A 26768-nucleotide genomic window follows, 5' to 3' on the forward strand; every position below is an offset into this window, starting at 1 on the left:
AACTGCCGAGATCCCATTCGTGGGCCTTCTCACTGTTGTAAACTACAAAATGTGAATAACTTTCCACATGCAGCTTTGTGCACACTGCTTTCATTTTAAATAAATTAAGATTTTTGCAGGGAAGGGCCTCTGTCTTTTTTTTTTTTTTTTTTTTTTTAGAGAGAGAGAGAGAGATTTTTTTTTAAATATTTATTTTTTAGTTTTCGGCAGACACAACATCTTTGTTTTTGGGTTTTTTTTTTTTTTTTGTATGTGGTGCATGCAAGGCGAGTGCGCTACCGCTTGAGCCACATCCCCAGCCCCAGGGCCTCTGTCTTGACATTGCTGTCTTGAGAAAGTTTTGGAAGGTTCTGAAGCCCAAAACAGCTTTATCTCTTTATTTCCCTTGGAAATGGAAGGGATTAAAGAACCAAAACAAATCCAAACATGTCTCAAGCCATTCACACCCAGGTGCTGCTGGAGCTGAGCTGTGAATCGTATACACTATGATTTCCTTTAAATCATAGATGATGAACACTTTTGACCTTTGGAAGCACCAAATTTCTACAGTTTCAGGGATGAGAAACTCTAAACAGGTTCCTGCCTGTCAGTTACTTAAAACCTGACAAAAGTGATTAGCCATAAAAACAATGAGCAGCAGCAGAAATTAGGAAAAGAGAAAGGTGGAAAGAGCTAGTTGCCATCTCTTGTTCTGTCTTGTTCTGCCTACTCCCTGCCTTCCTCAGGACAGACCTGACCCCATACATGGCGTCCCTCTGCTGTCGGAATCTTAAGGGAACATTTATAATACTAACTGCAGACAGTTATTATATTATTCACAAATATATTTATATTTTTTACAAATATATTTATATTATTCACAAAAATATTTTCCTTATTAAAATTTTAACTATTAAAATTAGGTTAGTATTTCCTTGGAATATCAGTCCCAATTCTATTTCCTCTCTATACAATTTCCTGGAGACTTTACAATGTGCTGGGATACTAGACACCCTTTCAAGTGTCTTGTGTGAGTCACCTTGGTTAGTCCTCCAGGTGACCCCAGGTGGTAGGTGCCATTCTCCCTGATGAGAAAACAAAAGGACTCCCTTGTGTGCACCACTAGGATCTGGTAGAAGAGCCTGTGCTCTTAGTCGCCCTGCAGGAAGCCACCTGGGACACCTGCTCCTCCTCCCAGAGCTATTCTGGGTCTCTGCTCTGATGGCTGGCTCCACAGCTTTCCCAGATTCTGGGTGTGCCTCCCTATCTTCCAAATACTTTTCTTTTAACTTAAATTTACCAAAGTTGGGTTCAGTTGCTTGTAACCAAGACATTTCAACTGGCAGCCTCACAACATGCCCTGAGGACATCAGAAGGAGAAATAGCTCTGGCTAAAAAGGTCATGGGAGACTTTATAGGCTGCAATAGAACCTTGTATGTCCCAGCTCTCACGCCCCAAACTCAGCTTGTAGTCAGGTTCTAATCAGTGTAATTAATGTCCATTCAGCCCACCAAACAGTAAGCTCCATGAAAGTCAGACTGAAATTCCGACCAGAATCACAGAGTCAAGTTACATCTTAGTTGAATGAGCGAAAGAAGTGGCTTTTGAGTTAGCCCTAATACTGCCATAGGAAGAGCAGAGTTAGAACAGTGGGTGATTTATAGTAGCCAGATGTAGCCAGACATTCTCTTGCAAGTGAAATGATGAGAGATAACATTTAAAAGGAAAGTTCCGGAATACAATGGGAGGTGTTAGTTCTATGGAAACAAATTTGTAGGCAACAAAAAATTTGATTCAGTTATGCTTGAAAGTATAGATGAAATCACAGGCCACGGGTTTAGTAGCACTTTATTTGTTTACCTATTCCAGTAAATTTAAGTAAGAACAATTCAGACACAAGAAATTTGCACTTAAGAGGTCATTGGCCTGAGGGCTTTTGAGAGTACAAGACACTGGGATAGACATTACCCTTTGCTTAGTGAGATAAGGGGAAGGTTGTTTGCATCCCAATTACCATAAGATTTACATTTAATCTATACTGAGTCCTTATCTTGTCATCAGCAAGTTGAGCTTCTGTCCAGATCTATTTATTTAAAAAGGACAAGGGAACTTTTCCACAATGTTTGTTCAGAAGTTTGCTTTTAAATGTATCTTTAAAAGAATATTAACTAGTAACTTAGAAACTTTGTGTCATTCCCTGTGTTCAGATGCCTTTCATAGGAAACCAGATGTCTGGAGTAGTGGGCTCTTTGTTAGAAGCTGCACAACCTCACCAGCTTGGGATACTTAGCTGCCTGATCATGCCCCCACTGTTGTTCCCACAATTAAACCCAATAGAGGGTAAGAACTGTCAATTCTCCTATTATATTCTTAAGTTAATTTTGACCATTTGACCCAGCTATCCCTCTCCTTGGTCTATACCCAAAGGACTTAAAAATAGCATACTACAGAGACACAGCCACATCAATGTTTATAGCAGCACAATTCACAATAGCTAAACTGTGGAACCAACCTAGATGCCCTTCAATGGATGAATGGATACAAAAAAAAAAAAAAGTGGCATATACACAATAGAATATTACTCAGCAATAAAATCATGGCATTTGAAGGTAAATGGCTGGAGTTAGAGAAGATAATGCTAAGTGAAGTTAGCCAATCCCAAAAACCCAAATGCCAAATGTTTTCTTTGATATCAGGAGGCTGATTCATAATGGGATAGGGAGGGGGAGCATGGGAGGAATAGATGGACTCTAGATAGGGCAGAGGGGTTGGGGGGGGGGAAGGGAAGGGACATGGGGTTATTAATCATGGTGGAATGTGATGGTCATTATTATCCAAAGTACAGGTATGAAGACACGGATTGGTGTGAAAATACTGTGTATACAACTGGATATATGAAAAATTGTGCTCTATGTGTGTAATAAGAATTGTAATGCATTCCACTGTCATATATAAATTTTTAAAAAGTTAATTTTGTAAGAAAATAAATAAGAGATCTAACAAAGGAGGTTTACAACACAACAAAAGACTTGTACTTCCATAATCCTCTGGGCAAAAGGGAGCCACCAGAAAATGTCCTTGAAGAAGATTCATGTTCACTGCAGTGCAAACAATGGCTGAAGGACAAAGCCACAGAGAATGGTGACCATGTCCTTGTAATAATCCAAGTAGTGACACAGAGAACAGAGTCCTGGGACCTCTGCCCCAGATTTCTGCCTCTGACACAACAGAGGCTGAAGCTAAATATTTGATAAGATCTTGAAGGGCGGTGGAAGAAACCAATCAGGGGTGGGTAGTTGACTTGAGTTTACAACAGGAGGAGCTGGGGAGGAGCTCAGTATGTAGTCTGCTCAGCATCCAGGAGATCCCGGGTTCAGTCCCCAGCACACAAACAAACAAAAAAAGTGTAAAAAAAAAAAAAAATCTTAAGAATAAAAGAGCCTTTTGCTTCTCAAGACAATGAATCACTTAAACTCCTCTCAAGTAAGAATACTATGTGATCACTCAGGCCTTTAGGAAGGAGATGCTGGAAGGCAGCTGCAGACCTGGCTCATTCATGCACTTAGCTAACTCATTTGCTCATTCAGTCAGCCTGATATTCACTCAGTCACTCCACTACCTTTATTGAGGGGTTGCTATGTACAAGTACTGTTCCAGGCGGAAAGGAATGATCGTAGGTTAATCACCTGTCCAGCAACCAAGGAAACAGAGATCAGAAGCAGATGTGTCTAGGTGACAAACGTAGGACTTTTATGTACCTAGAGGGGCAATGTGTTACAAGTGGCCATAAAATACAGCTGTGGGATAACAGAGGCCAAGTTTTGTACCCTAGTTAGGAAATCTCAGTTAGCTCCCATTTCAAAGTTTGAATCCAAGAGGAAACTGCTGATGATAGATTTCAGACATTAATGACCCCCCGGGGAAGCCATGGGACTTTAAATTCCACTTAGCAATTGAGCTAAATTAGTAGATTCTAGTGGAAAGTTCTTACAGTGAGCTCCCCATCCCTAGGAGTACCCAAGTAATAAGGTAGCTGCTTAAGGACAGAGACGATGGAAAATACCATATCAGACAAAAGGTTGATCAATATGATTGAGTGAGTCCCCATCCCAAATTCTAGGATTTCATAAAGTACAGGTTCTGAGCAAGTAGGAGGAGGAAGGATATATTTGCAAGTAGAAAAGCAGTGGAGATGTTTGCATTTCTTTAAGTCACTGGGGTTAAGGAGCTGCAGACCAGGCCCCAGCAACACAGGTAGTTCATCTCTCTGGAAGGCCGCTTCATCCCATCCTCATAAGATGGAGGCTCCTGGTGCTGAGAATCAGCAAGATTCTCACCGAGGAAGCCATTAACAATATGGCCTGTTTTTCAGAAAGTACTTTGTCTTCTCTTTAACCATGATTTCTCAGAAATGTTTGGCTCCTCTGTTTTTCTAGATGAAATAATTTTTCCCATTTGTAACTGGAGCTATGAAATTATATTAGTCTGTAAAGCTTCAGGAAGCAGAGTTTCTAAATTGTCGCTTGATTGTCAAGCAAACAAACATAAATGGTTTAAGAGATAAAGATTGCAAAGCCTTAAATCAATCTTCAGAGGCAGAGGGAATGATTTCCAGAGACCTGCGCACCCTAGCAGGGTTCCTCCCTTGGGTGCCCAAAGTTTGATGGAGGCTGGGAGATCTGCCACCGGGTGACAAGTCCAAATTGTAATTCAAACCAGCCAGGGAGGAATCTGCAGAGCCACTGACTCTGTATTTTAATCAAAAGGAGTTCTCTCTTTGCCCAGTGACTGCAGGGAGGAAAATGCACTATCTCTGGTTTTCTCTGTTCTTCAAGAAAGTTTGTCCTGTGGCAGCTGGTGCTCCCTCCCAGAATTCAGAGACTTCATCAAGTGTGACTTGCTGCTGCAGTCACCTCAGGAGTCAGGGACACTTCACAACAAGGTGATACCTTTTCTCACCTGCTCCTCCATAACATTAGGCCCATGGAGAGAATGAAAGGCACATCCTTTGTCCTCTTTGGAAAACCACCTTGAGCTACTTCAAGCCAAAAATAACATCCTTGACCATAGTCACAAGCCCCATGACAGTGGAAAGTGTTCCCAAGAACCACACCTGGAACCGAACATCTTCCTCATGCATTTGTTCTTTCTCCTATGCTTTCTTCTGGGGTTCACACAATGAACCTCACAAACTTGGGCACCATCTTGATTTCATCCTCTCTCCATAACTGGCATGCAGTCCATCATGAAGGTGACCAGCCTACCTCCCAGGCACCTTCTCCCACATCCTGGGCTCTCGTCTCCTTCCTACCTCTGCACACAGGAGTCCCCTGTGATCAGGAAACTCTTCAGTGGCTTTCCACTAACCTCAGAGCAAGCTGTATAAACTCTTGGCAGCCAGAGGCACTCTGTGAGACTCCTTTACCTCTCCCCTATCACCACCCACCACTCCTCCACCTCCCTCTCCAACCCATTCTTCTCTCCTCCTCTTGCTTGCTGTTTTGTTCTTTCCCTTCCAGTACTGGGGATTGAACCGAGGGATGCCGCGGTCTGGCTGGGCACAATTCAGGAGCCACTTGTCAAAAGAAACAAACTTTATTTTTAGAACATACACACCACACCACACAGCTCCTCAGGAAAAACCCTCAGAGCCCAACTGCCACCACCTGCTTCCCACAAGCCTCTCAGCCTCCCCCACTCCTCTGGCTCTTGAGGCCTATTGGCTGGGTCATATGGGTGAAGCCAAAAAAAGTCCCCCAATGAGCAGTTCCGTGGTCTGAAAGGGCGGGGAAACAGCCCAATGAGCACCACCACAGAGGAGCCAATCAGTTGGCAGCTAGAAGTTGCTGGGGCCACTGTGAGCCAATCATCAGCTGGCAGCTGGAAGTTTGCTGGGGCCCCTTCGGCTGTGGCTCTCAACAGAGGATGTTCTGCCACTGAGCTACCTTTCCTGCCCTTTTTCTTATTTTGCAGGGTCTCCCTACATTGCCCAGTTTAGTCTCAAACTTGTAATCTCCAGCCTCAGCCTCCCAAGCAGCTGGGATTTCAGGATGTACCCAGCTCTGCTTCTGGATTTCTGCACATTCCCTTCTTTGCCTCGAATGCTTGTCACCTGACTCTTTTTTTTTGCCATCTAGGTCTGAACTTGGATATCGTAGGCTCTAGGACACCTTTCCTGGCACCCCAACTCTGACTTGGCCAGTTCTCCTCTGCATTCCCATAGTCCCCTTGGATACATTTCTATCTTGCCATTTATCACACTAGTCAGCTTTTCATAGCTGTGACCAAATATCTGACAAAACAACTTAGAGGAGAAAAGATTTATTTTGGCTCATTGTCTCAGAGGTCTCAGTCCATGGTCAGCTGACTACCGCAGAAACCTCATGGCAGAGGGACAAGGTGGAGGGAAGCTGCTCAGCTCATGGCAGCCAGGAAGCAGCAGGAGGTGGGGTGGGGTGGAAATAAATGCTTCCAGCACAACCCCCAGTGCACCTACTTTCTCCAGCTGGGTCCACCTCCCAGAAGTCCTTTCAGACCCACACCTTGATGATTCAACCATTGTTTAAAAGCTCTACATCTGATATTGGGGGCCATGCTTCCAATGTGAGAGTTTGGGGACATTTCAGATCCACACCATCAGAGTAGTCATTATCTATGGAATAGGAAAACACTGAGATTCCTGTTTATTATCCAAGAAATGAAGTTGAGACCCAAGCTAAGGGACAAGTGCTGCTAATCACCCCACATTCAAAATCAAAATTCTCTCAAGAGTTGGTGTACACCATCACCCCTGCAGGCCTTTGAGGGGTTCAGTACTAGCCCTATGCCAGTTTGCATGCACTCATCACAGAACTGAGAGGGTTTGAAGAGAGCCTCTGCATATAACAAAGTATCCACAAAGAGGCACCCTGCCTGCCCTACCCCAAAGCTGAGACCAAGCAAGCAGAATCAAAGATGTCACTCATGAAGAACGTGAGACAAGACTGTCATTTGATGTCCCTTTCAGGGAAATGTCTGCTGCTTCTAATCTGGAACGAGACAGACTGTGGAATGTTCTGGAGTGCAGGGCCCTGGGCTTTCCCAGCCCCTGCCTTTCTGTGGGGAAGGAGGTTAATATGACCAGTGGGTTTGTATTGGGGGTCCAGTCACGTCCCATGTGGGCACCCACATTTATAAGCCGGATAGTGGCAGGTGCCACTTGGAATTTCATTCCACTCCTGGCCAGCCCCTCACTTTGTCACCAACATGGGTTAATGGACTCTTCAATCCTGGTCGATTTTTCACACTTTAAGGTGAAACTCATTTAGCTTTGGCCAAGTTCCTACTGATGGGGAGGCAAACTTGGCTCAGCTCAACCCCCTTGGGGACTGGGACAGCTCGAGGCTATTAGGCCGCTCTGCCTCCCAGGCTGTTTGGCATGTGGGCTTGATGAAAACCCAGCTTCTCCCTGGCAAGACTGAGTGTGGCCTAAACCCTGTTAGGCTCTGCTGGGCTGCTCGCCCTCCGGAGGGTTGAGGAGCATTTCAGAGTCAGAGGCACCTGGTTAGATCAAGGAGATGCCAAGGAGGGCCTCTGCAGACATTACCCTGCCCTGACAGTCAGCAATCCGTCCTCGCAGCCTCCCTCCCCAGCCAGTGTGCAAGAAAAACTAATTCCACCCACCAGGAAATCAATAGCTATCCACAAACTTCAAATTCCAGCTCAGGTTTCAAGCCTTTTACAACTCTACTATCATGTCCCCAGTGCATTTTTCTGTGGCTTCACATGATTCACTTTCTTTGCCCCCCTGAAAACACAATAATTACAATATCAAGCAAAATCCATGGCTCTCCCCCATGGACCCTCAAGGCTAAACAAATATGACCCACTCTGAGATGGCATGGCTAGTGGCTGTGAGAATCTCCTCAGGTATTTTAGAAGGCAGAGAATCCTTCAGATGGCCTGTACTTCCAGAACTTGATGCTAGGCACCTCAAACCAAGCTCTTGTTTTTACCATATATCCTTTATAGCTAACATGTGATTTTTTTTTCCACTAGACCTATAAGCAAGTGCCCTGTGATCACTTGGTATATACCATGCAGAAATCTAGTGAGGTCAAGAAGAGTAGATTGATACTAAATAGCTGGAATTTTTTTAGAGGATAAAATATGAATGTGTACAAAAAGGAAAGCCATGCTATTTATAAATATTATTGTAAATCTCTGATAGTCTTGGTATATTTATTTCTTAAACATATAAGCTTGATTGATTTTATCCACACACACATGCACACATACTTAGTCAATGAATACTTGCTATGACAGGTGCTTTTCTGGGGGATATTATATTCTAATGAGCTGTTATAAGCAATTTACAAGGTAAGGGTTCTCTTCTCCAGGTTGGATTCTCCAAAAGCAAACTCTGAGATGAAGTTTGGGTGAAGGTGACTTAGAAAGTGTTCCAGAAATAAAAATAATAATAATAATAATAAAATAAAATAAAAAGTAAAAAACCTGAAAGTGTAGTGGGAGAGGGAGGTCATAGAGGGAGATGGTGGGTGCATGAGCCTCACAGAAGGTAGCCTCCAGGCTTGACCCACAGGTAGCTCTGGAGATGGAAGGCCACAGGGAGGAAGGACCTGGAACATCCAGACCAGGGGATGGGCAGGGCCTGGGGTGTCTCCTGAGCACAGGCAAACAGCTCCTGCAGGCTAAAGGCAGCCCTGGGAGGCAGGTACTGTGGGGAGGGTAGGCCTGAGGCCCAGGCTACAACAAGGGATCCCAATAACTGCGAGCAAGACAAGAAGCCAGGGAAGAGGCAGAAGAGAGCCTGTGGATTGACAAGGCTATTTGCATCTGGGTCAGCCAAGGCAGGCCACTTTGAGATGAAGATAACACTTGAGGTAAGACCTGCTGGGTGCCCAGGGAATAGCATGCAAAGATCTCAGGGAAGAGCTTTCCAGGAAGAGGAAATTGCAGTCGAGGTCCTGGGGTACAGACATGCTTTGCTTGTTGGGGAATTACATGGACAGTGTGTGGCTGGACTGCAGGAAAGGGAGACAGTAATGTGGACAACAAATTTAGAGCAATTGGCTGGTGCCAGTTCTTGAAAGGCTCTGGACCTAGGAGTTTGGTTGCTGGGTGGAGATAAACATTTTTTTGTGTCTGTTTTTAATGGAGAGTGGAAGGTGTACATAGAGAGCAAGGCAGGACAAGGAGCAGGCTTTTTGTAGGGAGAAAGAAAGAGTCTACTATGGCTAGGAATATAGCTCAGTTGGTAGAGTGCTTGCCTTGCATGCATGAGGCCCTGGGTTCAATCCCTAGCACCAAAAAAAAAAAAAAAAAAAAGGGGCTGGGGATGTGGCTCAAGCGGTAGCGTGCCCTCTGGCATGCAGCGCGGCCCGGCCCGGGTTCGATCCTCAGCACCACATACAAACAAAGATGTTGTGTCCGCCAAGAACTAAAAAATAAATATTAAAATTCTCTCTCTCTCTCTCTCTCTCTAAAAAAAAAAAAAAAAAAAAAAAAAGAGAGAGAGAGAGAGAGGATGCTGTGCCAGGACCTGAAGAGTCTACTATATATGGAGTCCTCACTATCAGAAACTCTCTCTGTGGTATAGTATATCATTAGGACTACTTTATGGACAAGGGAACTGAAGTTCAGAGAGGTTTGATAGCTTGCCTACGATTGAACTACCTATAAAGGGCAGAGACTATTTAAACCCAGGAAATGTAATTCTAGAGCCCTTGTTCACAGCTAAGTCATCCTGTCTCCTTAGTGTAGGGGAGCAAAGACAAAAGCTTGATTATTTTGCTGCAGTAGAGAAAGGCAGTATTGGAGACTCTGGGTTATGTTTTAGAAGCAGAATCAATGCAACTTGCCAGTGCATTTAATGTGCTCTGTATACATGTGAGCATATGCATTTTAAAAAATATTTCAGTAAGAGAGCAATAGATTCCTTGTAGGGCTTATCAAATTAGGATCTAACCATGGAGACCATTTCATCGTTTCAACTAGCAAGTAATGAAAGACTCCCATCGACATTTCCCTGAAGGTGTGGAAGGGTCGTCACGCCTTCCAAAAGCTATTAGGAGAGAAGTGGCATGTTCTGACAGGTTCTTCCCCCTTCAGTGGCCCCATCAGCTCTTCCCCAACTGCCGACCAGCCTCCTCCCAGCCAGCTCGCTCATTAAACCACAACCGGACTCCACAGCAAGTGCTTTTAGGAAGATAAAGACGCAGACATGGCCAGTTGAGCTGTGATCCTGATCCGATCTGCTCCCTACTGCTTAGAGGGATTGCATTTGTGACTGCAGTACCAGAGGAGTGCCACGTGGCCTCTTAGAAGACTGTGTCTCTCCTCGGGATGGAAGGAGAAGCTAACCCGAAGCCCTGGGGCTGAACCAAGTTGCCCTGTACTGGATCACCTTGGTGACCCTGAAGGGACTCCTGGGAAGGCAACATGCTCCCTTTCAAATGCACAAAAAGGGAGAAGTGCATCAGACAGCTTTCTGATTGCCAAGAGCAGGCCTCACATCCCTCATCCCCATTTGTTTCAACTCAATGACATGTGGAGTTCACATCTATTTCTAAGCACTCGGGATGCCGATCAGACCGGTCAGTGCCACCCAGACTCTCCAGGGCTGATCATCTGGACCCACAGCCTCTCTCTTGCACCATACTACAGGTGTCCCTAAGGCCCTGTGCCCATGCCCTGACCCCTCTGGAGACTTACTCTCTTTCCTGCACCCACGAATCCCTGTCTTTCCTTAACAAGGGTCACTTGTGAGCCAGTCTGTAGCTGTGTGCTCAAACTGCACTTTCTCAGCAGTCAGAGTTACGATGACAGATATATTTTAATAAAGGACAGACACTGTTAGGAGTGAGAATGAGAGGACAGTGGGATGCAGACCAAAGGGGATGTTCAGTGTGTGCCAGCTCCTGTAGGGTTCCAGGAATTCATCTGACCCCTACGAAAACCTAAAAGCATGCATCATCCCCATCCTAGGGATGAACAAAGAGGAGCTCCGAACAGCTTGCCCAGGGTCACCTCGCCGGTACAATGGCAGTAGAGACCAGACTCCATACACACAGGTCACAAGTCCTAGAAGTCACTCCCAACTGCTACACGTGCAAGCCAGAGGCAATTACCCTTGACTTGGTCAACTCCTCTCTGCTGGCCTTAAATAGACTCCAACACTTGGATGAGGGTTTGTTTAAGGCTTAGCTGATGTGTGCTATTGTTTTAGAAGGTTAAACCCCCAATTCTAGGATCAGCAGCAATGAATGTTAGTCACCTAGGGTTTGAGTCATTGATTGTTTTATTCAGCTACAGTTGGCCAAGGCTCCTTCCTGCATGTGGCTAGCAAACAGCTGTGGTGACCTGCACTGTTCAGCACCTCCTCCTCAGTAGACCATGAGAGCCTGGAAGAGGAGCTCACCCCAATAGAGTCATGCCCTGTCCTGCTCCTCTGTCACCTAGGAGGATCATAATAAGATAAATGAAGGACTTTGTCAGAGGGGGCCTGTTCTACCAGCACCCGGGCCACCCCAGAATCAGAACATCACTTGGTATTGGGTGGTATTAAAATTCTTTCTCTGTGTGGTCCTTGGGGAAATGAGATGTGAGAACTGGGGTGGGGGACAGAAGAGCCACACGCTCCTCACCCTCACCACGTCCTGACTGGCCTTCCAGCAGCACCTCCCTGGCTTTGGCTTTTCCTGGTCTTGAAGGAAAACACAGGGAAGTGGGGATCCCCAGTGTTACTACTGCAAAGTTGTGTGACCTTGGAGAGGTCACTTCTCTTTCTCCAAAAATGAGGTTTTGACTGCCTCTTTCATAAGATCAAAGTAAAAAACCTAGTACAAAACCAGCTGCAGTTGTTACATGGAATGGGGCTCTGGGATCTGATGCCATCTATGCAGAAGATGATTCTGAGTCCAAGCAGAGTGTGTGAAAATCCGAGCTTCCTTTAGCTACAGTTAACTTACATATGTATTTCACAAACATCTGTTCTAGATGTCCCGAATAAAATGGATTCAAAGCTGTTATCTGTGTCACTTGAAATACATTTATTTTTGTCTGAAATAACCAAACTCAGAGAACTGAGTCCCAAGAGGTGGGTATAAATTGAAATGATTGGGACATATGCCTTAGCATTTCACCTTTCCCTTTTGTATGTGGACAGAGTAGGGAGGGCTCGGCAAGCTCTCTGAATGTCCTTCTACACCTGTTTGTTGTCACAATAATGACACTTACGCACAATATTCCAGCAGCATAGGGACAATCCCCTATCGCTGCCATCACAAAACTCACAAATACCAAAAAGAACAAAAACCGACAACAGTGTTTTGGATCAATATAAGCAGCTAGAATTCCATTTCTGGGAAAAGCGCACATTAAAAGCCTCTTGTTTACATTTTAAGGCTAACAGAGGGGCCTTTCATTTCAGAGAATTAAATGAGAAAATTCTCCTGGATTCGAGCATTAGCAAAATGGAATGGTTGTGTAATTGTTTCCAATCACTGTCTGATTCTCTCCTTCCCTCTCCTTCTACTCTTCAGCTCCAGAGGAGGAGTGGCTGGGGGCCCTCACTTGCCACGCCACACATTTAAAACCTTGAGTTGTTTAGTACAAAGGGAAAACTAAAAAATATGCGCTTCAAACAAGCTGAAGAACTGGAAGCAAACTTTAAAGAGGAAGGGGAAAAAACCTACTGCCATTTTCCTCGCTATAACTAAAAATGGAAATGGGGAGAATGTATCTCCTGGCCTGGGTTCTTTGGGCTAAGAAGGTGGACAGCAGAGATGGCCCTCAGGGACAGGACTGGCTCGTCCCTGCTTGCTTTTACCACTGGTGAAACAGAACCAGCGAGAGCTCTCCCTGGAAGGCCCTCAGCAAAGAGTGACTTGAGAAATGGATCACACGCTAGGCCAGATATTTAAATGAGAGAATCAAAAGGATTCTGCTCAGACCCTAAACCAGTAGAACAGCAACTGGGTAAAATGTGAGGTGGAAGGAAGTCAAGAGAATAAATATCCCACAGCAACATGTAATGAGCTCTCTGTACAAAAGAAGGACAATATATGGTCTTCACCCTTGGGGCTGTCCCAGGGTAATAAAAAAAAGAACCAGTTAATGATGGAACAGTGTAAAAATCACAACTAAACATATTGCGTTTGCAATTATGTCCAGTCCCTGCAGATGAGTTTCAAATTGGATTTCTATGAAAGTGATATTAATGTTTTATTGGGGCAATACTTGTTCATCTATTTATTATTAGTTACATGTACTTCTTTCTAAGCTATGTTAGTCCAACAGGAATGAAAGCAGAACGTGACAGATGTGGCAAAAGTCAAGAGGGGCTGCCCTTGTGCCCTTGGGTGATAAGGAAAATTATCCAAATTCTAGCCTTTTTGGGTCATTAAGGCAAAAGAGAACCAATTTTGGCAGGAAATGTACCTTTTTCTGAATTCTTAAAAAGAAAAAAAATCATATTCAGTTTTAATATTAAGGTTCTACATTGAGTTTAGTAATGATTAGATGCTTTTGACATCAAATTGTGGATTTTTTAGCTCTGAAAAGAGCCAGAGAAAAGCAAATGGTTTTAACACATTTGATTGTGTTGTGTGCTCACGTGAAAAATGAAAAAAATAAATAACACAGGAGGTGGCCTTAGGCGGTGAGCTGTCCCTCCATGGCACTTCTGTTGATCTACTGATGAGAACTGCCATGCATCTAGATCCTACCAAATGCCAGGCGTCACACGCAGCACAGGGGTGTGCAGGGCCAGGATGTAGGTGATAAAGAGACAGAAGTGGCCAGGTCAGGCACACATGAGCAAGATCCAAAGGCGTCTCCAAGGGGCTGAAAGTGACAAATGAGACAACGAGATTTGAAAGCCAGCTCTGGAGGTCTCCAGAACAAGAGTGAGGAGTAGGATAGAATGAAAGCAGTTTGGGAAAAGATGAGTTTGAGTGGCAGTAGGACATCCAGATGGAGATGTCAGAGGGGGTGTCTAAAAGTGACCCAGCACAGATGGGTGGGCACTAGTTGAACTACGGGAAAGATGCTTCTCACCTAGAAGGATTTCCAGGGACAGCTGCAGGGCCATCAGCAGTGAGTGGCTTGTTCAGTATATTTGGTGGTGATCATGAAGACCATGGTGAGATGGAGAGGAGAAGGGAAAAGGAGGAGTAGGAGGAGAAAGAGGAAAAGGAGAAGGAAAAGAGAAGACAGGGAAGACGAGAAAGAGCAAGTCAAGTAGAGGAGGAGAAGCAGCAGCCACTGGATGGGACCTGGAGGCAGGTACACGACAGGGACCTCAGGCCAAGGGAGCTAAAAGGTGCTTAGAAGCACCTTCCTTGGAAATTTTGAATTACCATAAGAATAAGGTTTAGACAGAGCCCAAAGGGGTTAAGCATCCTGAACTGCCACTTGTGTGCGTGACCCAGCTAATCAGTGTCTACTCTGTCCCTTCACCAAGGACTGCCAGTTGGGAGCAGGATTTCCCAGGAGGGCCAGTTGACATGTTGGCAGATCACCTGTAATGCCCCTGATTGCTGAAGGGAGGGGAGGATAGGTCCTTCCTTGCTCTCCCCCACCCCCCACGAAGCAGCTCGCCCAACCCACCAAAGACAAGGCCCACGGATGCACTGGCCCATAAAGAAGAGGAACTGACAGAAATGTCAGCCCTCAGGCAGGCTCCGTTCTCATTCCTCTGATGCAGGTTTGGGAGGTACAGTCAGCAGCTGGGTGGAGTGTGCAGGGCAAGAGTGGGGATCTCAGGGGCTATCTGTGTGCCTTGGGCAAATCACTGAGCCCTCTGTGAGGGGGAGCTATAACACACCTCCCCAAAGGAGGTGGCAAGAGGAAAGAAGACATATAATCAAGCAGCTCGAGCCGTGCTCTGCCCAGGGCAGGCACCATGGATATTCAGCTGCTGTTATTTAACTGTTAAAATACATGTGTCTAACTCTCCAGGTGATACAAGTATGCTGTATCCAGTGGTGGTTACATGTGTGTATATCTATGCAAAAAGTTCACTGAACGATATATTTAAGATCTGTACATTTTTCTATAAATTACATTAACATGAATCTATGCACTTAATTATATTTAAAATATATGTATAAGTATATAGTATGCAGTTCTATTACTGTCACATGTGCATGCGTGACTTTACCACTCCAGACATATTAGAGTTATTGCAATATTTACGATTATAAGTCTACAAATTACTATACGGTGCCTACCACTATTTTCCCTGTTGAACATGGTGAGCATTCAGGGAGTCAGGTCAGTTGCCCAAGGTGTTGCCCCAGGACAGATGCCCAGTCAGAGTCCAGAGACTCTGCTCATTTTTTTCTTTATTTTTAAATAAAGGTAAAATTTTATTTTATTTTATTCTTTGTACCAGTAAATCACTCGTGTAGATTTTGTTCCTACTTCAAAAACAGTGTCCTGTTAACATGTTTCCTAAATTTAGCCACTTAGTTATCTTATTCATTGTGAAAGACATTCATTAAAAGGCCTTCAAGAATTTTTACCATCAAAAAATGTAGCCCCATTATAGGAGAAAAAAAATTAGTCGTTGTTTCCTTTTTAAAACCATTCAGAAAAAAAAAAAATGTTAAAGAAGGTAGATAGCAAAGCCAGTAAGAATAAGTAAAACTGAAAACTTCATCAATGCATTGCCATCACGAGATTGAACAGAGTGGACCTGGATAACACCTCTTCCCTGAGACAGTCCCATCTCCCCTCCTTGGTTGCCCTCAGGATGCACTTTGTCCTGACCAGAGGCCGTGCTCTGGAAGCTTGGGCTGAGGACCTTTTCGCCTCAGTGGGCCTTGGACCTCGGCAGGGGGAAGACAACGTGTAAACGGCCCTTGGAAGGAACAGCTGTCCCTAGTCTCGCTCATTCTTTCTCCCTCCTTCCTCCCTCTTCTCAGCTCAGCTCGATCCACACTCTCATTCATCGTTGACCCCAAGATCCCCACCTGGCAGAGAATGGTAGGTGATGAAGCACCCAGCAGAGACTGACAGTGAATCAGTTACTGCAGGGAACACACCCTGACTCCCCAGATTCTCCCAGGGCCAACGATGCCTCAAGAGGAGCACTCAGGCCTCTTGCCAAGACGGCGCCAGACAAAGGAGACGGAGGGCTCCTAATTTACGAGGTGCTATAGAAATTAATTTTGTATGCCTCCTCCATTAGCAAGTGTGTCTGAATTAACTATAATATGCAAGTTATCATGTTAATCTTTGATACTAAAAAAGAATGTATCATCATTAACCTTCCTAGCCCTGAATTTAGCAATGCAGTCTTTTTATTAGTGGTAATAGAAGTAGCATTATTTCTTGGCATCTCCAAACTCTTGCCCATCGGTATGCAGTTCCACCAGTCACTCTCTAAAACCTCTGCTGATTCAGAAGCCCGTTTTTCAAACGTTTGACTCTAACTGCCTATAAGTCACCAGAAGTTGACTCCACCTTCATTTTTTTTCCTAGTTTCCTCTAAATGAGAATAAATTTTCTGCTGAAGGTGCAGTCTACAGAAGCCTGTAACGGCCAGTGGAACGAGGTCCACAGAGAGAGGAGGCGTGAAAAGATTCTGTGGGATGTTGTGAAGGGCAAGCGGACCCCTGGCCAGCAGCTCCCAGGTCTTCAGAGCTCTGGGACCCTGACAGTAAAAAGTTATAACCAAGAGGAAACAGCTTGCTTCAGGGAACAGGAGAATAAATCAAGCAATACCAGGAGCTTCACAGTTACAGTCAACCAGAAACTGCCCAGAGAGTAACCCAGGATAACTTTCTTTCCAGATATTCAGTTGCTATGCAGAAATCATAGGTGAAAAAATGCAGAATGTTCTAGAACTCATTTTTTTTTGTAGTTGGACACACTATCTTTATTTTATTTATTTATTTTTATGTGGCGCTGAGGATAGAACCCAGTGCCTCACATGTGCTAGGTAAGCGCTCTACCACTGAGCCACAACTGCAGCCCTAGAACCTATTTTTGATGAGTATTATTCCTATTTCATTTATTGTATACCTGCTAATCTTTTAAACAGAATAAGAAATGGAAATTATTTGATAAATTATGTTTCGCTGTCTTTTTCTTCCAGGCATATCGTCTAGTTGAATAGCAAGATAATCAGAAGTTAGAGAACTTCTTCAAAGGGGATAAAAAATATGAGAATATGGTCTAAAATATAAACTTAAAACCGAGCATCCATCCCTGGAAAAGGTAATAGCATACAGTTAATAATTCAAAACATAAGTAAAAATATCTACACCCTGAAACTAAATCGGCTGCTAATCAACCTTTTGGGCCTCTAGGAAAGCTACCAATAATGAGATTGCTGACAGATCTGGGTCCACCTCTGATATCTGGGTCATTTTCATGTTTCCCTCTTAGATCTAATAATTGTTTTTCTGGCTACTACCTGAAAAAGACATGATATGAAATGAGAAGGAATTGGGACCAGCCATGTCTGTCCTCAAAGGGTGTGGAACATTATAGCAGGAAGAGTCAAGTACAGTGTTCCCTAAACTTTAGTCAGCCATTATTTTTTACCTGTGGGAGACTCACCAAGGACTTGTCATAATTTACATACTGTGCTACGATGATTTTCTTTATTTTTTCATAACATACATTTTTTTTTTTTTCAATTTGCTTCCATTCCTGTTAAAAAGAAACTCTGCAACCTGGGGTGGAAACCAACTCCCTGGGCCATCAGCAGGAGGAGGAACGTTGAACACAATGGAAACCAACCCTCCCATTAAATTCTAAGAGGAGAGCGAGCCTAAGGTATCCACCCTCTTGGTTGTCAAAGGAGACTAGTGGAAAAAGATTAAGGCCAAATTAGCTAAGCTATAAGACCCCTGACATAATAAGGAAGACTTAGGTTGAAAGAGAAGGAAAGACTCCATGCTTCTGTGATGTCACAGAAGATCACTGTGCATGTAGGTTGCAGAGAAGACACAGGGAACCTCACTCAGAAATGCTGGCTGCTGATCCCAATTCTGCCACTAACTGGTGGTGTCACCTTGGGTAGGTCATGCTCCTTGGGATCTCAATTTCCTTGTATGTAAAACGAGGGGTTAGATTAGACACTCTCTCCAAATTCTCCAATTCTCTCCATCCATCTGTGTTTTGTGAAATCTTTATAAACATATTCAAAAATCTCTCTTGATCATCTGAAGTCTATGGTTGTTCTTTGCATTTACCCTGTTTTCTGAAAGTCTTGCCAGGAAAAAAGAGTAAAGCTTTGAAAAGACTAGCTATTTTGAGGGGAAAAAAAAAAAAACTTTAAAGCTGCAATGCTGAGTAAAATTAGTGAACTTGACTGCAGTCCACACAACAGAAGCTGGCTACCCGGGACAGATGCCCATGCAGCAGCCTTGTGCCTTGGGAGCCCGTGGGCAGGGCGCTGCTTGTGGGGGTGGAGGGGGTCACGGCCATTGCCTCAACACCTGCCTGGCTAGACCACAGTTCATGCCCATTGAGCAAAAGAGGGCTGATTGTAAATGATCGGTTTTATCTCCTAATTTCTAAGAAAAAAATACCTTGTGGGAGAAAAGAAAGCTGATCCGTAGTTAACAGTCAGCTAAGTATCTGCAGCCTGGCTCATTGCAAGCTTTGGCACAGATAGGCAGGGTCCTCCATCCATGAAAGAATGACAACCTGCTTTATAAGGTTTCTGTTGGAAAGTGTAAGTAGTGACACTATTGCAGTATGCACGTGCGCCCTGTCTATCACACATCATTTCTGTTTTCCTGCCTTGATATTTTGAAAAAGTCAATTTGAACAACATTTTACTTTGAACACTCTACTGGCTTCACCTCTGAACTGGCAATAAAAATGAACATAGTAATTATAAATGAATAATTAAAATGGAAATAATAATCATATTAATTTGAAGCTATCATTTATGGAGCATTTATTACCACCCAGGGGACTGTAGTCAGCTTTTGTTTCATTTAATATCCACACTACCTCTTTAATATCCCCATTTTACAGATTAAAAAAAAAAAGCAGAACCAAAGAAACAGCAGATGTTGTCCAAAGTCACTGATGGATACAACTCAGAGATTATAAAACAAATGGATGAGCCCCACAGGGCTTCTCTAGAATTCAACAAGCTTTGGTAAAGAATATCATTCCAGAAGTCTTTTATGAATAAGAGACCAAAGTCAAGATCAAGATCATGGAACGATTAGAGGCTACCCAACTCCAATGAAGTCTGGAGGGTCACAATCTGCAGCTTATTGGTGCTTCTTGTCTTTTTCTCTTTAATCATTTTTTTTTAGATGTTGCAAACAACAAGAATGACTCGTGTTCTCCTCTGGAGCCCCCTGCACTTTGCTCTCCTCTCAAGAATATCTGTGTGCCATTTGAATAGAGTGTCCCATGGCAAATGCAGGCCAGCTTTTGAGAATAGCAGCACATCCTGGACATTTTTGTCTTTTCCAAGTGGTTATTGAATGCTTTGCATATACCAGAGGGTCACGATGCACACATTCAGCTGGAAAACCTGTTCTAAAAGTTGCCTTTCTTCTTAAAAAAGGTGATTGCCTCTATCCTGTGGGGACCTGGAGATGTCACAGACATGAGTATTCATAAGAGTCTAGAAGGAAACGCAAAGACTGAAGTGTTTGGTGTAGGACTATGCACCCCTAGACAGCCCTGAGCCAGAGAGTGTCTGACATTGTCCTTGGGCAAGAACAAGCAAAGTGGAACTGGAGGACAGCTGATAACTGGGCCCTGTGTGGCTGTTGAATGAGCCGAATTTCCCCAAGGCACTAAATATTCCTCCTTCTGACCCTCAGGCATAAAGAGAGAGAGATCTGGAGGTCTGCAATTACACAGCAGGCATCTGGAGGATGTCCCCATTTCCCAGGATTAACCAAGGAGGGAGACACTACACAGGGCTGCACGTCCTCCTCTAGGCTGGCCAGAGGGAGAAAGGAGCAGTTTGTCAGACTTGAGCCTGGGGCACAGAGCTGCAGGGAGCCCAGACAAGAAGCAAGAGCAGGGAACAGTGGCCCTTCCCGCTCCCCACCCCCATGCCCATCTCTTGATATTTGCCGCTAATGCCTCTTGACAAACTGGGAAGAGAGGACAATACTTCCTAAGCTGGGGGAGTTATTTTCTCCTCTTCCCAAGAACCACACTAAAGCCACTGTCCTTTAGTGGGTCCCACCACCTACCAAGATTTGCCAACATACATGCCTCTGAGAGGTAACTGGGATCCACTGGACTCTGCACAGGCCTGAACAGATGGCATTCATTTGAAAAACCTCCCCTTGCAACAAGAGATGGGGCCCAGAACCCCATAAGCCCCCCTCAAAGCCACAAAGCCCCCTGCTGCAGAACAGATCCTGCAAAACATGCAACACGGTGGAGGTGGGGCAGTGAGCCCGAGGAAAAGCAGTTTTTCAAGATGCAAACAAACATTTGCATGGGGAGACAGGCCCCTGAGGGGTGGCAATGTGGTCTCTACTGCTGCCTCCTCTCCAGAAGGCCTGGGCTACCCAAGCTGCACTCTAGCCCCTGACCAGGTAATCCACACATTATGGCCTATGAGGACAGTGCAGGGCCCCAATTATATCTGAGCATGCTGAGTCCTACAGAGTCAGTCTGACACCAGTGCCCTCCAAACCCCAGGATGATAAAATGCCAGAACACAAGGCCAAGTAGATCTATGTTGTAACTCACCATGGGAAGAAAAATTGATAAATCTTTCAACCAATTTGGGGGAGCCACAAAGATTTTACTAAAGCAAAGTGTGTGAATGACCCAACATTAGACGCACACAGACACACACACACACACACATTTTTTATGAGGGTTAAAATTTGAAAATCTCTTCCAAGCTGACCCTGCCCCTCCCAGGTAACAGGGCCGTTCACAGCTGGAGTGGGGTTGACTCAGGCCAACTGGACTCACGATGGGTGGAATAAGACACACTCCTAACACAGGATGGCTGGAGTTTATATTCTAAAGGATCAAGGCCAGAGCCACATGAGTCAAGAAGCTTCCCTCAATCGAGATATCACTGCCCTGTGTTTGAGGAAAAACTGCTCTCTTTGGCCAGGTTGGCCTTCTCCTTAGACGGCCCAGGAAAAAAACTGGCTGGGCTCTCTCTGGGAGAGAAGGTGACACAAGATGGATTCCTAGGCTCACTCCATCTCCCCAGGGCCACTGTCATCCCAGCCTGCCCACGCCCCCAGGGCCGAGAGCCTTCCCAGCCCTGGCCTCCCTGAAGCAGACGCAGAAGTAGCAGGGCCAGGGGGAGCTCCTTCTCCAGGGGTGGGGGCAGCAGGTTTGAAGAGGGGCTGCATGGCGGTTGGAGGGGAGGATGGCAGGAGACAGAGAAAACAAGGACAGGAGGGATTGTACGAGGGCGAGCCCGAGCCCACCTGGACCTGACTCTGCCCAGTCTTCTCCAGAGTCTCTCCAGAGGCAGCTTGAGGACATCAGCCCATCCCACCATGGGTGCGTACCAGTTCATGGTAGGGACAGTGTCACCGAAGAGCCAGCATGGCGGTGACTCCCTCCAGGCACTGGTACTACAAGCGCAGGCAGTGAGAAGGAAGCCCCAGCACCTCCCAGAGGCACAGAGTGCATCCCCTGAGCCAGGAAGAGCGAGGGCCATGCTGCCAGTGATAAGAATTGGTGTAGGGACAAAAAAAAAAAAAAAAACTGAGCAGAGACAATGTCACCTTGGTAAAACGGAGTAAGGCGGAGGGTGGCAAACCAGACCAATGTGCATCTTGTTCACTGGACTTAGTTTTAAATATGTAACACATTTTTAGAGGAGTTTTAGGTTTACATCTAAACTGAGCAGAATGCAGGAGCCCCAACACGGCCCATCCGTGCACCCAGCCTGCTCAGTTATCATCCCCCCCCCCCCCCATCAAAGCTGGCTCTGTTTCTCACATTACGCTAAGTGAAATAAGCCAGGGGCAGAAAAACAAATGCCACACATTTATTTAGAATTAGAAATTTTTGTTTAAGATTTTTGGGGATGGGTGGAGAGAAATGGAGATGGTTGAGCAGTCCTATTCTGTCAGATGCAAGAAAGGCCTCCACGGCATGCATACCAGTGTCTTGGATTTGCTGACTTGGACTCTCTCTCCACAGCTGGTTGCTAACATCCTTCCAGCCCAGGCATCTCACATGCTTGGTGTGCTAAATTTTTCAACACACACACATATGCACATGACATTTTCTGTAACACAAAATCCCTCCACCACGCGAGCGGGGCATCATCGGTCAGTCTCATTTTACAAAGGGAGAGAGTTAAGCAAAAAACCTATACTTTGGGGAAGATGGAGTAAAAGAGAGAGGAGTTCACATTGAGCAGCTTGCTGAGCTTCTTCACCAACCCAGGCCTTCACATGCCCTGGACAAGCGCTTAGGAACACAAAGACATTGCCGGTGGCTGCACTGCATGCTGGGAGCACAGAGGCAAGTGAGTGCAGCGTGGATGTGGGGCCTGAGGCTGACTCTATGCTTCCTGAGAAAGGGAGCAACAGCAGCCCCGAGGGCTGGGCTGCCACCAGGACTCATGAGGTCCACTTCCTCCACCAGCACGTACTTAATAAATGTTCAAAGGAGTCAGGTCCCAGCTGAGGGCAAGTTATTGCAATGGAAGTGTAGAAGCTGGGGCACAAATGACTCCGACCCTGGGCCCTCTGGGCAGTTTGCTCAGGACCACAAGCCTTAGGGTGAAAAGGACCTGATAAGTCCCCTAATTCAAGTTTCTCACCTGAGAGATGGGGACCATGAGACAGAGAAATGATTCACTAAGTGAGCATATACAAAAAACTGCAGAGCTGAGGACACAGGTCTCCTGCCCTCTAGCTCCACACTGGGCCCTCCATCAGATGACTGCGGATAACAGTCCTACTAGCAATAGCTGTTGACACCATGCCATTGACAGTCCTTATCAAGAGCCAGATCCTGTCACCAGCATCAATCCATGTCCTGCTCACAAAAGCCCACAAGGTAGCCCTTGCCCTCTGCTCCCTCTGACAGAGAAGAGTGGGACACTTCTGCTCTGGAAGCCCAGGTACATTAGCAAACTCAGGTCTCTATCCAGGCCCTTCTCCACAGCTATCTTATACTGTGCCTGCATCAGGAACGGGAAGTCTCTCCTGGAATCATTTCACCCTCTTTAATTGAAGCCATAACTAGAGCCTCATTTGCCTGGGGGGTCATGAGCTTTCATCTTCACTCTGGCCTCAGGTCCACCCAGTCTGGACCGTCTCATGCTCAGCAAATCCACTCTAGCTGCCTGGGGCTGCTAAGGGCCCTCAGTGTGACTGCAGCTAAGCACCTGGTGCCACAGAGAACACCCACACAGGGACATGTGTGATATTCTGCCTGCTCCACCAAGGCTGGCAGAGCTGTTGAGAAAACGTCCCTCCCAAACTGGATCATGTCTCTTGAGCTCCTCATTTGGGGATGACACGGTCTGCTTTATGCTGAGTGTGTTGCCTAAGGAGGAAGCAGGATCCTGGGTTGAAGTGTGAGAGTGTGTGTGTGTGTGTGTGTGTGTGTGTGTGTGTGTGAAGGAGGAAGAAGGGAGAATGAAAACCCTGGAGAGCACTGGGGAAGCTGGGGAAGATTCATGCCCAGCAGTAAGGAAATAATGAGCAAAGAGGAGAATGATTTGTCTATTGAAGTTATGAATTTCACTAAGTTTTTCTAGCATACAGTGAAATGAAACCCTATGTCCATAAATAAGAAAATATTGAAATTGGTTATGGACCAGCTATACAACAGAGCCTCGTTTAAAAATAGAATGAGAAAATGTTCCCAATAATTCTCAGCAGAAAAAGTAGATTGCGAACTTGGTAAAACAGTCTTCCAATTATTTAAAATAGATGACACAAAAGAGAGAAATAACAAACAACGGTTAGCCACAAGTCATGACATCATAGGTACTTTAATGTATTTCCAAATATCCTTCAATGAACTCCTGATGTTTTGGTAAAACTGACTTCCATGATAAATGTCATTTTTCCCAACTCTGGAAGCATCTTTTAGAGCATGCCTGCTACAGCCTTGGTGTGGTCTGTGCCCCATTGGCAAGGGAACATGTGATATCCTGCCTCCTCCATGAACTTGTCCCTAATGTTCCAAAGGCACCATTCTCACTGAATCCTGGTGACAGACATTCTTACAGGGCTGTATACACACATAATATAATTCATGAAATGTATCATAAAATAAATTTATGATAAATTTATTAAAATCCTAGATGTGTATTAAGACCCTATGAACTCAATAAATTATTAATTTACACCAGAGGTTACTGTCCTGGTGTATATGTAGGTTATGCTTCACCTATATATCATTAAAAAAATAAATCAGCAGGTTTCACATAAGAACCCACTTGGAGAACTTCTTTTAGAAACCAAAGATCATTTAATTATGATGTTCTGTAAAGGTAGTAGCTGAGCCACATATAGACACAGCAACCAGCAGGGGGCGCTGACTTCCCCCTGGTCCCCACCACTCCCTACTGCCTGTCTCCCAGAGCTGAGCAGTGCTGACCATCTCCTCACCTGTTTCCTTAGGTAGAGAAATATTTCTCTGTACACTCATCTTTGTCAAAGGCGAGGATATGAATGACAGCCAAATGTACTGTGTTTAAGGGAAAAAAATGAAAGTGACCACACTTTGTGGAGAAAGTTTCCACATGTTTAACAGACCGTGGAAAACCTCTGACATCAACATGAACAAAAGATGGCATTAGGATGGCTATGTGATAACCAGAACCCTCCCTTCACTCCTTTATGTGGCCTTCCTGGGCTGTGTGGGTGGGTGGGTGGCTGAGCAGACTTTGGGTAATGCTCTAGCCCCCTGGGGGCAGAAACCCTTGTTCCAGATGCCACATGGCCCAGAGGTTCAGAATACGACCTGGGGAATCAGACAGACCCGGCTGGATGGCTGACTCTGCCAGCTTCCTCGCCACGTGACTGCTAGCAAGGGTCAGCTTATCTGGCCCTTGGTTTCCTCACCTGTAAAACGAGTGAATGCCTACACTTTACAGAACATCATAACTAAATGAGATAAGTATGAAAAGCTTAACCCTGAGACTGGCACAAAACAATGGTTACATCCATGGTGGCCATCAAATTCTGTATGACGGCATTTCTTTCCTATTTTCATGTTTCTTACACCGTCATGGTACTGCTACAGTTTTATATTTTCGATAAATATTGTGTTCAATTCACCCATACTGTAGTTTTACGGAGACTTCTTCCTCTTGTAGGAAGAATTGGGGGTGGCGGGGGGAACAGCAAAATCAAACAAACAGATCAACATAAAAATCTCATTCTAAGACCTGCCTCACCAGAATTCAAAATAGCCATGCTTATAATTTCATGGGGAAAACAATAAAAAAAATGGAGTAAGCATAGAACCTTATAAGAATTTACAGGGTAAATGTAAGACCCTAATTATATGTGCTGCTGCTAATACGAAGAATGGGGTGGAACATGGATTCAAAGATGCAGGAGCAGTCCTATGTCTATAGAAAAGGTAGCTCAGGCAGCTGTTAAAGAAGTGGGCTGGGATTTTTTCCTTCCTCAATTTATTGTACTTTATAATGTCATTAAAAGCAGCAATTCTAGGTACTTTTGGAAGTTCAAGGAGGATTTCTTTCCTTTGATTTTATGCCAATATATATATTTTTAAGTTCTGGGGGGAAAAAAGAACACTTTAATAAATTTCTCGGATTTGTTCTGCAGCTTGTTAAATCTCTGTCTTCTCTGATTCTGGATCTGAAGGTTTCCTTCTCGGAATGCCTCCTGCAATCAGTCACACAGAAAGGGAAGAGATGTGAGGCCGGGCCTCTGATCTCCAGAGTAGGGACAGGACAGCGTGGAGCTGGCTGCGGCCGTGTGGTACAGCAGTGGAGACGGGCAAAGTGGCCTCCCCATTTGAAGACCTCCATGGCTCTAAATGCCCTGGTGAGCGGAAGCTTAAGTCCTCGAGCCTCAATGGCACTTTTCTGAAGAAACAGAGTTGGCTCCAGCACTTCAATCCTTTGAACTTGTCCAGGGTTGAGCAGGGCGGTGCTAATAACTGGCTGTGTGAACTTGAAGTCATGATACGATTTCGCCCTACTCCAAAACCTTCTATAAAATGACCCCATTTCTTGCCATTAAATGGTGAAACAAATTCAGAAGTATTATCACTTGGGATCGGAGGATGCTATTTTTGATGGTAGATTTTTTGCCATAGGACCTCTGTCTGGAAAAGCGTGTTCAACCTCATCATTTAGAGTGCTCTAGGGAAGACTGGTGGCTTGCCCCAGATCGCACAGTGTGCACTCATGATGCTATGTGCATTTGTGTAGCCAGTGCTGACATCTAAAGTGCACGCCACGAACACAGGGCCACCGCTGTAGCGGATGCAAGTACAGCTGCTGTGTTGGCCGGGGCTGTCCTGGTGCCTGCTCGGTGATCTTCATCAACACTGGGAGACACTGCAAGAAGCTGCCCCCTGGGCTCCAGTGAAGTCTTGCCACAAGAATAATATATATTTTTTTTTTTTTTTTGTAATGAGCAAGCCTGAGCCTAGGGAAGGCCAAGTGTCATGTCTGGGTGCAAAGTTCCCAGGATGTCACATCACACTGGAGACTAATTTGGAGATGGCTTAGGAGGTGATGCCACCCTTTGCCCTGATCTTGCTGACCCTCAGTCCTTGGCTGGGTGCATCACCAAGGACTTACATACCATAGACCAGGGATTGGATCAGGCCAGGCCTCCCTGCCCTCAGCCTCCTG

The 26768-nt window shown here is 45.1% G+C and overlaps 1 protein-coding gene across 1 annotated transcript in view; it reads right to left on the reverse strand.

Moving 5' to 3' along the window:
* Positions 1-26768, reverse strand: part of DOCK2 (dedicator of cytokinesis 2) — a 400926-nt gene that overhangs the window by 259717 nt on the left and 114441 nt on the right. The gene's annotated exons all lie outside the window — the stretch shown is intronic.

Source organism: Spermophilus citellus, assembly GCF_964194105.1.
Source record: "Spermophilus citellus genome assembly, chromosome: 1".
NCBI classification, from domain to species: Eukaryota; Metazoa; Chordata; class Mammalia; order Rodentia; family Sciuridae; genus Spermophilus; species Spermophilus citellus.